This window comes from Bos indicus x Bos taurus, chromosome 18 (assembly GCF_003369695.1).
Source record: "Bos indicus x Bos taurus breed Angus x Brahman F1 hybrid chromosome 18, Bos_hybrid_MaternalHap_v2.0, whole genome shotgun sequence".
Lineage (NCBI taxonomy): Eukaryota > Metazoa > Chordata > Mammalia > Artiodactyla > Bovidae > Bos > Bos indicus x Bos taurus.
The window spans coordinates 21,190,967-21,203,950 of NC_040093.1; the positions used below are offsets into that span (position 1 = coordinate 21,190,967).

A 12,984-nucleotide genomic window follows, 5' to 3' on the forward strand; every position below is an offset into this window, starting at 1 on the left:
TGTGATCTCATCAAATGAACAATGTTGAGCGGTTTCCACTTTTGCACAGGCACGTGCGTACTTGCTAGGTTGCTTCAGTCATGTCCAGCTCTGTGCGACACCATGGACTGTCGTCCACCAGGCTCCTCTGTCCATGGGATTTTCCAGGCATGAATAGTGGAGTGGGTTGCTATGCCCTCCTCCAAGGGGTCTTTCTGACCCAGGGATAGAACCTGCATCTGTTACAACTAACCTGCATTGGCAGGCAGCTTCTTTACCACTAGCACCACCTGGGGAGCCTAGGTATAGGCAGATCCAAGACAACCATGTGTCCAGAATCTGTCACAAGCTTGGTCCCCTCCCAGAACAGGCCGCTAGTTGTGGGGCTCTTTAAGTTGTTTGAAAGCATGACCTCAAGGAAGCCTCTAGGAAGCCTTCTCTAAAATCCAAAGCTCTCTGTTTTCCCAGTCATAGTATTTACCTCCCAAAGCAGTTATGTTTTGCCCCTCCTGAACTCTGAGCTTGGGTGATATTCATCTCATATTCAACTGTAGCTGCAGCACTTGGCACTGCATACAGCAAACGGCGGGCATTCGTGAGGTAACTTGCTCCTTTATTCAACAAGTTTCTAAGCACCTACCACAGGCCAGGCACAGTGCCAGGTACTGGGGATGGAGTGGCAAATAAGACAAAAGCAATCCTTCCCCACAAGCAAAAATGATGAAGATGAAGATAAAAATAAACCTTCAAGCACAGTGAGGACACATTGTGGTGAAGAAAAGTAGTCAAGGAGACCTTAACACATTCTGGAAGGATGTGGAAGGCATCCCTGAAAACGTAATATTTAAACTGACATTTGAAGAATGAGACACAATTAGTTGGGAAAGAGACCTCCAGGTGAAAGGAACAGCAAAGGCCTTTGGAATTTGACTCATTTTGGAATCTGGCACTAAGGGAAAGCTAAGGGTAGTTCTCCAGGGACTAGAGCGTGTAAGACAGCCTGGGAAGGATGGAACACTTTCTTAAGAGAAACAGGAAGTCACTGGAGAGTTGTAAAAATTCGTGTTTCCATAGCACTGGGGCAGTGAGGGCAGAGGCAGAGGGAGTCAGCAAGGCACTCAGGGGTCTGATTTGACCTCAGAGGGCAGAGCAATAGAGAGAATCTAAGGTCCCCTTCCATATAGCATTTTAAAAAATTATTTATTTGCTGTGCTGAGTCTTAGCTGTGACATGTGGGATCTATTTCTCTGATCAGGGATTGAACCCAGGTATCCTGCATTGGGAGTGCAGAGTCTTAGCCACTGGACCACTAGGGAAGTTTAGTGTTTATAATGATATTTAATTTATATAAAGTATACAAATCTTAAGAGCGCAGTTCAAATTTTCACTTATGTTCTGTACCCATCACTCCAGCCAAGATATAAATACATTAGCAAGCCCTACCTCCTCCAAATGTAACTACTAAACTCCATCATCATAAGTTAGTTTTGCTTTTTTATGAGTTTTATATAGATGTATGTAACTGTACAGTATATACTCTTCTGTATTTGGTTTCTTTCACTCATATCGTCTGTGAGATTTATGTTGCATAAAGCAAGTTCTTATTTTTTTCACTGTATTCTATTGTATACCATTATTTGTTCATTCTACTGTTGCTAGACATTTATTTCCAGGTTTTGGCTATTATGACTTATACTATGACATTCTAACATGTCTTTTGGTGGACATAAGCCAATCATTTCTACGGGGAATATACCCAACAGTGAAACTGCTGGTCATAAATATACAAATATAGCTTTTTATTTTTTCGTATTTAGTTTTAACAGATCCTGCTCCTTTGTTTTTCAAAATGGTTGTACTGATTTACCCTTCTACCATTAAAGTGTGAAAGTCCCAGTTTCTCCATGTCCTCACCAACACTTGACATGACATCTTTTAAAGAAAGTTTATGTCAGACTGCCTTGGTGATAGAGTGGATAAGAATCTGCCTGTCAATGCAGGGGACACAGGTTCGATCTCTGGTCTGGGAAGGTTCCATATGCTGTAGAGCAACTAAGCCCGTGCACTGCAATTATTGAGCCCTTGAATCGCAACTACAGAGGCCTCGTGCCTAGAGCCTGTGCTCCACAGCAAAAGAAGCCACCACAGTGAGCTTATGCGCCGCAAACAAAAGGTAGCCCCAGCTCACTGAAACTAGAGAAAGCCCTAGCAGCCATGAAGCAGCAATGGAGACCCAGTACAACCAAAAATAAATTAAATATATATATATTTATATATATATAAATTGGAGAAGGCAATGGTAACCCACTCCAGTACTCTTGCCTGGAAAATCCCATGGACGGAGGAGCCTGGTGGGCTGCAGTCCATGGGGTCGCTAAGAGTTGGACACGACTGAGTGACTTCACTTTCACTTTTCACTTTCATGCATTGGAGAAGGAAATGGCAACCCACTCCAGTGTTCTTGCCTGGAGAATCCCAGGGACGGGGGAACCTGGTGGGCTGCCGTCTCTGGGGTCGCACAGAGTTGGACACGACTGAAGCGACTTAGCAGCAGCATATATATAAATGTTTAATTCACTCTTGTGGTGGTTTGAATGGCATCTCATTGTGCATTTATTTTTATTTTGGCTGGCCGTACAGCTTCCAAGATCTTAGTTCCTCAACCAGGGATTAAACCCAGGCCCCAGCAGTGAAAGTGCTAAGTCCTAACTACTGGACCACCAGGCAAGTCCCTCATTGTGGGTTTTTTTTTTTTTTTTCCCAAATTTTATTTTTTTGGGCTGTGCTGGGTCTTCATTGCTGCTCATTCTTTTCTGTAGTTAGTGGGGGCTGCTTTCTGGTTGTGGTGTGAGGGCTTCTCATGCTCGTGGCTTCTCTTGCTGAGCACAGACTCTAGGGCACTGTGGGCTCAGTAGTTGTGGCTCTCGGGCTCTGGAGCACAGTCTCGGTAGCTGTGGTATACCTGCTTAGTTGCTCCACAGCATGTGGGATCTTCCTGGACCAGGGATCGAATCTGTGTCTCCTGCATTGGCAGGTGGACTAATATTACATAAAGCAAGTATCTTCTCCTGGGCTGTGGCTTTCATTTTCACTCTCTTGACATCTTTTGATAAAACATGTTTTTAGTTTTGATGAAGTCCAGTTTCTCTTTCATGGTTATCACTTTTTATGTCCTCTTCACCCACTCCAAGGTTCTGAAAACATGCCCTTATTTTTTCTCAGAAATGTTTTGTAGTTTCCTGTGTAGAGGTATTGCACATCTTTCATTAGAATGCTAGACATTTGGTTCTTTAGTACTATTATAAAGGATAATATTTTAAATTTTCACTTTCCAATTACATAGAAACAAGTGATTTTTGCAGATGCTGATAATTCACTTATGGGAGCAGTTTGTAGATAGGTTTGGATTTTATACATATCTCACTGTGTCATGTTAAAAATAATTATTTTCTCTTTCCCCCAATCTTTATATGAATACCTTTCTTCTTCATTCTAGCTAGAACAGCCAATGCAATGCTGAATATAAGTGATGGTAATGGATACCAATCACAGGAGGAGTGTTCAGCGTTTCACTATTATATGTAATGCTGGTGTACATTAAAAAAATACATTTATATTTTATTTGGTTGCTCTGAATTGCAGCACGAAGAATCTTTGATCTCCACTGCAGTGTGTGGAATCTTGTTGCAGCATGCAGGATCTAGTGCCCTGAGCAGGGACTGAATGCAGGGCCCCTGCACTGGGAGCTTGGAGTCTTAGCCACTGGACCACCAAGGAAATCCCCGCTGGTGTACATTTTTTGTATCTTTTATTAAACTAAGAAGTTCCCAACTATTTCCAATTTTTTGAGTTTTTAAAATTTCCTCTTCCGTTTTGAAAAGCAGAAGACTGTGTGCACAGCCCATTTGTTCACAGGGGTAGAGAGAGGGTAACTTGTGAAAAGATGTCAGCCTGTTCATTAGGTAAACGGGGGCTCATGCCAGCAGTTTGGGGATACTGCCAGCCTTTCCACCAATGGTCTCTGTGGGCTCAGCTTTGCCAAGTCATCTGTGGCTGGCTGTTACAGACATTACTTGCACTCACTAACACTTGATTCTATACTTCCCGGCCTCTTAAGTGTGAACAAGGTAAGTTTTAATTGGAATAATGCAAAAATGAGCGTGTCTGACAGCTCCTTTCTATTTCTGGGAAAAGAAAAAGCAGCTAGGAATAGACACCAGGATAGTGGTCTATCTCAGCTCAGTGGAAGTCTGAAGACTCCAGGATTTCCAGATTTAAACCAAGGAGCAGCTGGAAGGAAAAAGTAAGCTGGCCCAGACATGAGGTATGTTTTGAGTGTTAAGCCACAACCTGGGATGATGAAAGCTGCAGAGCAAACCCATTGACTGTCTGGGATGGGACTTTCCTGGTAGGCCAGTGGTTAAGAATCCATGCTTTCACTGCAGGAGGCAAGGGTTTGATCCCCTTAGGCATGGGGAACTAAGATCCTGCATACTGCACAGTACAGCCAAAAACAACAACAACAACAACAACAACAACAACAAAAAGACAGTCCTGGAAATCAGACACTGAGAGGCATCTGACCGAGGAATATACCCAGGAGTGGTTATAGTAAATACGGACAAGGTTGGCATTTCTTGCTTTGTCAAGAAGCCCTTTAGATACTTGCAGAGGACAGCCCTGAGATTCTGATCATACACAGCTACAGATAAACCCAGTGCCAGGTTTTGAGCAGCTCCAACGCCTAGTCCTTCCCAGAGTCGAGCCAGATCTCCAGGCTGTCTGGAGCAGTAGCAGTGCTGGATGTGGACTCACTCCTGCCAAACACCAGCTAGCCACAGAAGCAGAGGTGTGCTCCTGCCCTGCTAGCTCTCAGCCCCGAAACTTATTTTTAGATCTGTGACTCAGAGGTCTAGACCAGGACTGAGACCTTGGGGAGACAGAAGCCCTGCTCATTTGTTGGCTCTTGCGAGTAGCATGGGTCTGGCTGTTTGACACCATGAACACATCCATTAGAGACCTCAGCTGCAGTGATATGATTTCCAGTAGGACAGTCTCTTGAGGCCTCCATATTAGATGCCTTCTCTAAGACATGTGATATAATCTGGCAATCAGACTTGTATTCCCAAAAGCTCATCCTGCTTACTGCATAGAAAATGAATGGCAGGGGTACAGTATGGATGGAGGGTGGCCAACGAAGAGGTTATTAAAGTTGTACAGGCAAGAGTTGACAGTGTTTCACACTCGAGTAGAGGCAGACAGAATTATCAACTGCAAACGTTTACCTTCTTTTTCCTTTAAGACTACAATTGATGCTTTCGAATTGTGGTGCTGGAGAAGACTCTCAAGAGTCCCTTTGACAGCAAGGACATCAAACCAGTCTATGCTAACGGAAACCAACTCTGCATATTCATTGGAAAGACTGATGCCGAAGCTGAAGCTCCAATGCTTTGGCCACCTGCTGCAAAGAACTGACTCATTGGAAAAGACTGATGCTAGGAAAGATTGAGGGCAGGAGGAGAAGCGGGCAACAGAGGATGAGGTAGTTGGATGGCATCACCAACTCAATGGACATGAGTTTGAACAGACTCCAGGAGATGGTGAAGGACAGGGAAGCCTGGTGTGTTGTAGTCCATGGGGTCACAAAGAGTTGGATATGACTTATCGACTGAACAACAGCAACCTTTAAGACTACACTAAATATGAAACGAGTTGCCCATCCAGGTTCAATGCACGATACTGGATGCTTGGGGCTAGTGCACTGGGACAACCCAGAGGGATGGAATGGGGAGGGAGGAGGGAGGAGGGTTCAGGATGGGGAACACATGTATACCTGTGGCAGATTCATTTTGATATTTGGCAAAACTAATACAATTTTGTAAAGTTTAAAAATAAAATAAAATTGTAGTTGGAAAAAAAAAGACTACACTAAATAGTCAGTAAATGACTAAAATAATATTTAGAATATAAATACAATGGGGCAGGGAGGATTCTGTGAGGTATGTTTCAACAAATTTCTGGACTGATTAGAACAGATGGAAGAAGTACGGTGACCCAGGGAGGAACAAAAGAATGCGGACACAATACTCTAAGGTTGCTGTTGTGCAGGAGGAGCTGCTTGCCTGAAACTCTGAAATGCTTCAGACTCTGAAGCAGCAGGTAAGACAGACGGCAAGCATGAGAAGGGGGTTTGAAAACAGGAAAACTAACCTAGGGTGTGTCTGCACAACAAGCAGTGAACAATTTTGTTTCTTAATGCTTTTAAAGTGACCTACAATTAGACGACACACTCCTAGGAAAAACAAACAATGAAAGGAAGATTCTTTTCTGCAGGTACAGAGTATTTGTGGATCTGAAATCACTGGCACCGCTGAATGAAGCCCTTGGGAATTCAGAGACCTCAACAATAAAGATACACCTGAAAGTATTTGTTGTTGTTCATTGTTGTTCAGCTGCTCAGTTGTGTCCATGGACTACAGCACACCAGCCTTCCCTGTCCTTCACTGTCTCCTGGAATTTGCTCAAACTCATGTCCATTGAATCAACGATGCCATCCAACCATCTCATCCTCTATTGCCCCCTTCTCCTCCTGCCTTCAATCTTTTCCAGAATCAGGGTCTTTTCCAATGAGTTGGTTCTTCACGTCCAAAGTATTGGGGCTTCAGCTTCAGCATCAGACCTTCCAATGAATATTCAGGGTTGATTTCCTTTAGGATTGACTGGTTTGATGTCCCTACTGTCCAAGGGACTCTCAAGAGTCTTCTCCAGAAGGAAATGGCAATCCACTCCAGCACTCTTGCCTGGAAAATCCCATGGACGGAGGAACCTGATAGGCTATAGTCCATGGGGTCGCAAAGAGTCAGACACGACTCAGCGACTTCATTTCACTTGTGTGTTTTCATTCACTTCCCCTACCAAGCATTAATAAAGACATTCAATTAAAAAAAAAAAAAAAAGAGTCTTCTCCAGCACCACAGTTCAAAAGCATCAATTCTACAGTGCTCAGCTTTCTTTATGATCTAACTCTCATGATAAAGATACACCTTAGAGCATTTGTCAGATGACAAATCCTGGTGACACCCAGAGCTCCAAGGCAACTCTTCTGCTTCCTTCCAGTGAGAGGTAAGAAAGAATTCTCAGATATTTGGATAAAGTCTACTACAGGAAGTGTACTACCAAGATTAACAATCCTGGTAAAAATACCTAAGAAACACAAAAGTTTGGCTTGACAGCTTTTACATTTGAGTAAGAGGGAGATTTAGTGAAAGAACAGAGTGGGTGGCATCAAAGATATTATCTAAGAAGTAGAAAGAGAAAGCTAAAGGAAAGATACGAATCTTTAAGTAAAAAGGGTCTACATGGGAATTCCCTGGTGGTCTAGTGGTTAGGATTCAGTGCTTTCACTTCTGTGACCTGGATTCAATCTCTGGTTGGGGTACCCCCACAAATTGTGCCCTGCACCACCCCCCCCCAACCCCCAAAGAGGAAAAAACACATCACCTATCATGGAAAAAAAAATTAAATTGGCATCAGACTTAGCACCGCTGCATGTTAGATGAACAGTCAGCAATTGAGCTGAGAATGATTTTTATATTTTTATATTTTATTTTTATATTTTAAAAATAATAAGTAAATAATAATAAGTAAATATATTAAAAAAAATAAGTTAAAAAGAGGAAGTTGTGACAGAGATCTTACAGTAAGAATTCTAGCAAACAAGAAAATGGAAAACATGACATCCTAGAATCTGTGACTTTAACCCAGGAGAGCAATGAAGAGGAATCCTAGGATCCTAACTTTCCTGAAGATCTCGAAAGCAACATGTTGGAATTTTAGCAGGATGGCAAAAGATTATAGGATGATGGGCTTTAGGGAAAAAAAGGAGCCTTCGTAAGCTAAATCAAATGATAGTTCAAGGTTAAAGGTTTGGGAAAACTTTATTATGTGATAAAGGCAACAAATACAAGCCAAATAGAACATTCAGAAACTCCAGGAAAACAAAAACCTATAGGATAAATAATGATTCAAGGAAACAATGGTCTAAATGAGATTTAAAAATTGGTGAGCTCAAAAAAAAAATGGAATAAATTCCAAGTAACAGAGAATATATACCAATTGTGCAAGAGCCATTCAGAAATTCTATGGAAAAATACTGTAAACAAAACCAAAACTATGATAAAATACAAATTTCAGGATAGTGATTTCTTTTTGGTTGAGGCAGAAGTGAATGGAAGAGCTTTCCTGGTGGTTCAGATGGTAAAGAATCTGCCTTCAGTGTAGGGACCAGGTCCCATCCCCAGGTTGGGAAGATCTCCTGGAGAAGGGATTGGCAGCCCACTCCAGTATTCTTGCCTGGAGAATTCCATGGACAGAGGAGTTTGGCAGGCTACAATCCATGAGTTGCAAAGACTCAGACTAGAGTGAATGACTAACACACACACACAGAAATGGAGTAGGGGAGTGGTAATATATACATGCAGGTTGTTGGTAATGCTCTAATTTTGGGGTTAAGTGACAGGTTCATTTATTCATGTTACAGGTCACATATCCTTCTGTATATATTAAATGTGAAAAAGGTAAAGGAAAAACAATCCAGAAGTTGAAAAAAGGCAAGGTCCAGTCAGGAAGCAAATTAAAATGGAGATGATTTGGGCTTTCCTGGTGGCTCAGTGGTAAAGAATCTGCCTGCCAATGCAGGAGACGTGGGTGATCCCTGATCCAGGAAGATCCCACATGCCATGGAGCAACTTAGTCCATGCACCACAGCTACTGAGCCACTGGGAAGTCTCAACTACTGAGCCTACGTGTTGCAACTACTGAAGCCTGTGCACCCTCCAGCCTGTGCTCTGCAACAAGAGAAGCCCATGCAGTGCAGTGAAGACTACCCTGTTCTCTGAAACTCGAGAGAAGCCTGCACAGGAACCAGGACCCAGCACAGCCAAAAATAAAAATAAATAAAATTTAAAAAATAATATAGTATAGATGATCCTAAGAAACTGATGGAAATTCAGAAAAAAGATAATCCATTTAATCTTTTTTTTTTTTTTTTTTTTTTACATTGGTTTTATTTTACAGAAGATGCTTTCTGCTGATTGGCTAGTTTGGCAAAAGAAAAATATGAACAGTTGTAGGTTTAGCAATATGAAAAATTAGCTACATATGGTCAAATTCAACACATTCTAGTGGACAGAGCTGGACACTGTCCTTTCAACTACAATCTGCTGTCCCCAACTATGATTTGATTCTCTCACAGCTGAACTCTGACTGTGATCCCTGCCACAAAAGGAGTCTGAAAACTACTTGAAAGCCACAGGGAGGAGAATTAAAAGTGTGTTTTTTTTTTATCTCATTGGAGTATGACAGGGGAGTTTACAAATTCTGATATGCCACAGTCATCTATGAGTTGTAGGCAAAACAGAGCTTCTGGCTGCTAGCAAGTCACTGCTACTGTGAATCCTGGTGAGTGAGGCCACCTGCATGGCTTTCACACCCGGATTCACCTGCAGCACATAAAGGACCCAGGACAGCACTGCAGCCTCGGAGGATGAAATAAGGTAACTAGCAGAAGATGTATCTTCCTCTTATTTAAAGGGAGGGTTAACATGCCTCATTTCCTTCCCTCGCCCCGGGAGACTGCCAATCAAATGAACACTTGCTGCCACAGCAGAGTCATTGTGTCCTTAAAGACACAGGCTCTCGTTCACATCAATGGAGGCAACACGGGCATCCACAAGGCCAGGAGGCGGGCTGGGGCATCCTACTGGCTGTCGGCAATGTCTCTGGCTGTGGCAGCTCCTTTGTACAGCGGGAACCCCGAGGAGGAGGGTGCCGAGACCACGTGGGTGAGGGAGGCAGAGTGAGCAGAGAAGCCTAGAAAAGAACTGGGCTCTCAGCCCGCTGGGTATACCTGGGCACCCAGGGTGACCGTGCCGTTGTTCACAGACCACAGGCTGGCGTACTGGCTGGAGCCCATAGGAGGACCAGCATTGGGACCCATGAGGAGCATGCTGGTGTGGGCAGGCATTCCAAGGCTGGACAGTTGTCATGGGTTGGAGCATGCAGATGAATTGTCAGAAAGGGTTCGAGAATTGTTCTGCTGCGTAAGGGCTGGGGTAGGGGTCTCCTGGATGGTGGTTCCTCAGGGCCAGGTACCTTTCACAGCTGTGCATGGAAAGCTGTGAGGGCAGGGCACTGAACTGAGGGTCGGGGGTGGCAGGTGACACAGGGTGCTGGTTCCAGGAATCAGCCAGCACTCAGATGGCCGGCTGGCTCCAGGTTTTTCCATCATATCTTTGTGATCACTTCTTTCCTTTGCATCAAGGAAAGCTTTTGCAAATGGACTGTATTAAATTTTAAGAGCTGCTAGCTCCTCATTTTGGTAAGTGCTCACTGCCATGAACTGGGTCTCCTGGGAAGCAGTGTTTAACACGATCTAGTCCCCTCCATTGAGCTTGTTGGTGAGCTTGACTTTGCTGAAGGAGACAGGCACCTTCAACCAGTGTGCCCTGAAGATGGGCAAATCAGGGTGGATGTAGACGCAGTTGGGCATCTGTGGCTCAGGCTTGCCCCGTTGTACCCGCTCTTGGTTCAGGTACTTCAAGCGATTGAAAGTCCAGTAGGAAGGAGTACATGGCATTGGGGTCCAGGCCGGACACGTTCACCTTCAGTACTGGGAACACCCTCCTGCAGCTCATGGTCACCATCATCTCGTTGGTGAGGTCCTTGAAGCGCAGTCCCAGCTAGCTCTCCTCTAGGCCCAGGCGCAGCTCGGGCTCCCTGGGGCCGCCTTCTCGATGCCTGCCTGCTACTCGCTGTCTACAGCTCAGCAGATGGTCCACGGGGTACTGCAGGCTCTTCCCCCGCTCTCGTTGTTGGCGAGCTCATCCTCTTACCTGCCCCCTCCCCACCGCCCCCCAAGCCCTGACTTGGCTACTAGAGAGAAGAGCCACCTTCACCTCAGTAGGCGGCCACTCTTTCAACAAGAGGGGCCTCCCGGGTCCTAGACCCGGGTGGATGGCGAGGAGAGATATCTGGATAGGGGTGGGGGGGTGCAGGTGGGTGGAGGGATGCGGTGGCGAGGGAAGGGGTGGGGGAGAAGGTTATTTCACTTGAATTGCCGACAGTGAAAGTGAAATTGGTTCAGTCGCGTCCGTCTTTTTGCAACCCCATGAACTATACAGTCCATGGAATTCTCCAGGCCAGAATTCTGGAGTGGGTAGCCTTTCCCTTCTCCAGGGGATCTTCCCAACCCAGGGATCGAACCCAGGTCTCCCACATTGCAGGCGGATTCTTTACCAGCTGAGCCACAAAGGAAGCCCATTAAAGGTAATACACATCCTGAAAAAACAGCTGAATGTAATTGCTATAATCTCTATCAAAAAGGACACGGGAATATTAGAATTATGAAGTCATGTCTCCTATTATCCAGAATCTCGGTTATTAATCTTACAGATACATTCACCTATTTGTTAAATGACTCATTCCAACACTGCTTGGACTAGCAAAACTTGGAAACAACCTGGTTGCATGTGAAGAGGGCAACTTGAAGGTCTGAGTGACACTGAGAAAAAGGAAGCAGATTGCAATTGAAAATTCTATTTAAGTTATTTTTGAACTGTTTGAATGCATACATTAAAGCCTCAGCCGGGGCCTTTCCTGGTGGTCCATGGGTTAAGACTTCACCTTCCAATGCAGGGGGTGTGGGTTTGATCCCTGGTTGGGAGCTAAAAGATGCCACATAACTCTCTGCCAAAAAAACCATAACATAAAAAAAAGAAGCGATATTGTGAAGCCTCCACCAGAGGAACAGTCCACTGAGGAGACCAAACAGGTCCCCAAACTACAGATCTCTGCCACTGGAAGTCTAGGCCGCGTGTTCCAACTGTCAGAGGGCAGGGAGACCCACTCTGGGTTACTATGCTGGTTTCCTACCTGGCCTTCCTACTAATTTATTCTCAACACAGCAGTCAGATGTTTTTATTATTTATTTATTTAAAATCCAAAGACATACACATGGACAAGATTCACTGACCATTGTAGTAGAAGTACTTTTTTTTTTTTTTTTTGGCCACACCACATGGCTTGCGGGATCTTAGTTCCCCAAGGAACCCAGGCCCCAGCACCGAAAGTGCTGACTCCTAACTGCTGGACCACCAGGGAATTTCCCAATTCTTTTTAAATGTAAGTCAGATTGTCACTCTTCTTTCTATTCAAAACCCTACAATTGCTCCCCATCTGGGAACAAATGTCAATGATTAGAGCGGACTCCACTATTCCTTCCCTATCAAGACTCCACTGACTCTAACCTCATATCCCACAAGCCTCTCCTCCCTTATTCTGTGGTTCGATGTGCGTGGTCACTCAATCGTGTCCAACTCTTTTCGACCCCATGGACTGTAGCGCGCCAGGCTCCTCTGTCCATGGGGATTCTCCAGGCAAGAATACTGGAGTGGGTTGCCATGCCCTCCTCCAGGGGATCTTCCGAACCCAGGGATCAAACCTAGGCCTCCTGCATTGCAGGAGGATTCTTTACCATCTGAGCCACTAGGGAAGCCCATTAATACTGGAGTGTGTAACCTATTCCTTCTCCAGGGGATCTTCCCGACCCAGGAATTGAACCCGGATCTCCTGCAATACAGGAGGATTCTTTACCAGCTGAGCTACCAGGGAAGCCCCTCCCTCACTACTCCAGCCATAATAGGTTCACTCCTGCTTCAGGGTCTTTGCAGCTAACATCTCCTCTGCTTGAACAGCCAATCAGCTTCTTGAGTCATTTATCAAATGTCAGCTTCCCTAACCTATTTTAAATTGAAGCAGCAATCCACCCCCCCCCCCGCCCCCACACACACACCTATACACCCTATCTTGTCCTCCCTTCGTAGTTTTTTCTCCATAGAGTTTCAGCATCTTTTTGGTCATGCCATTTGGTTTTCAGGATTCCAGGTCATTGACCAAGGATTGAAGCTGGGCCCCTGAAGTGAAAGTGCGCTGAGTCCTAACCACTAG

General features: G+C 44.7%; 1 pseudogene; it reads right to left on the reverse strand.

The window, feature by feature from the left end:
* Positions 1–9,014: 9,014 nt before the first annotated feature.
* On the reverse strand, positions 9,015–10,850 carry LOC113875332 (annotated as a pseudogene).
* Positions 10,851–12,984: the final 2,134 nt, after the last annotated feature.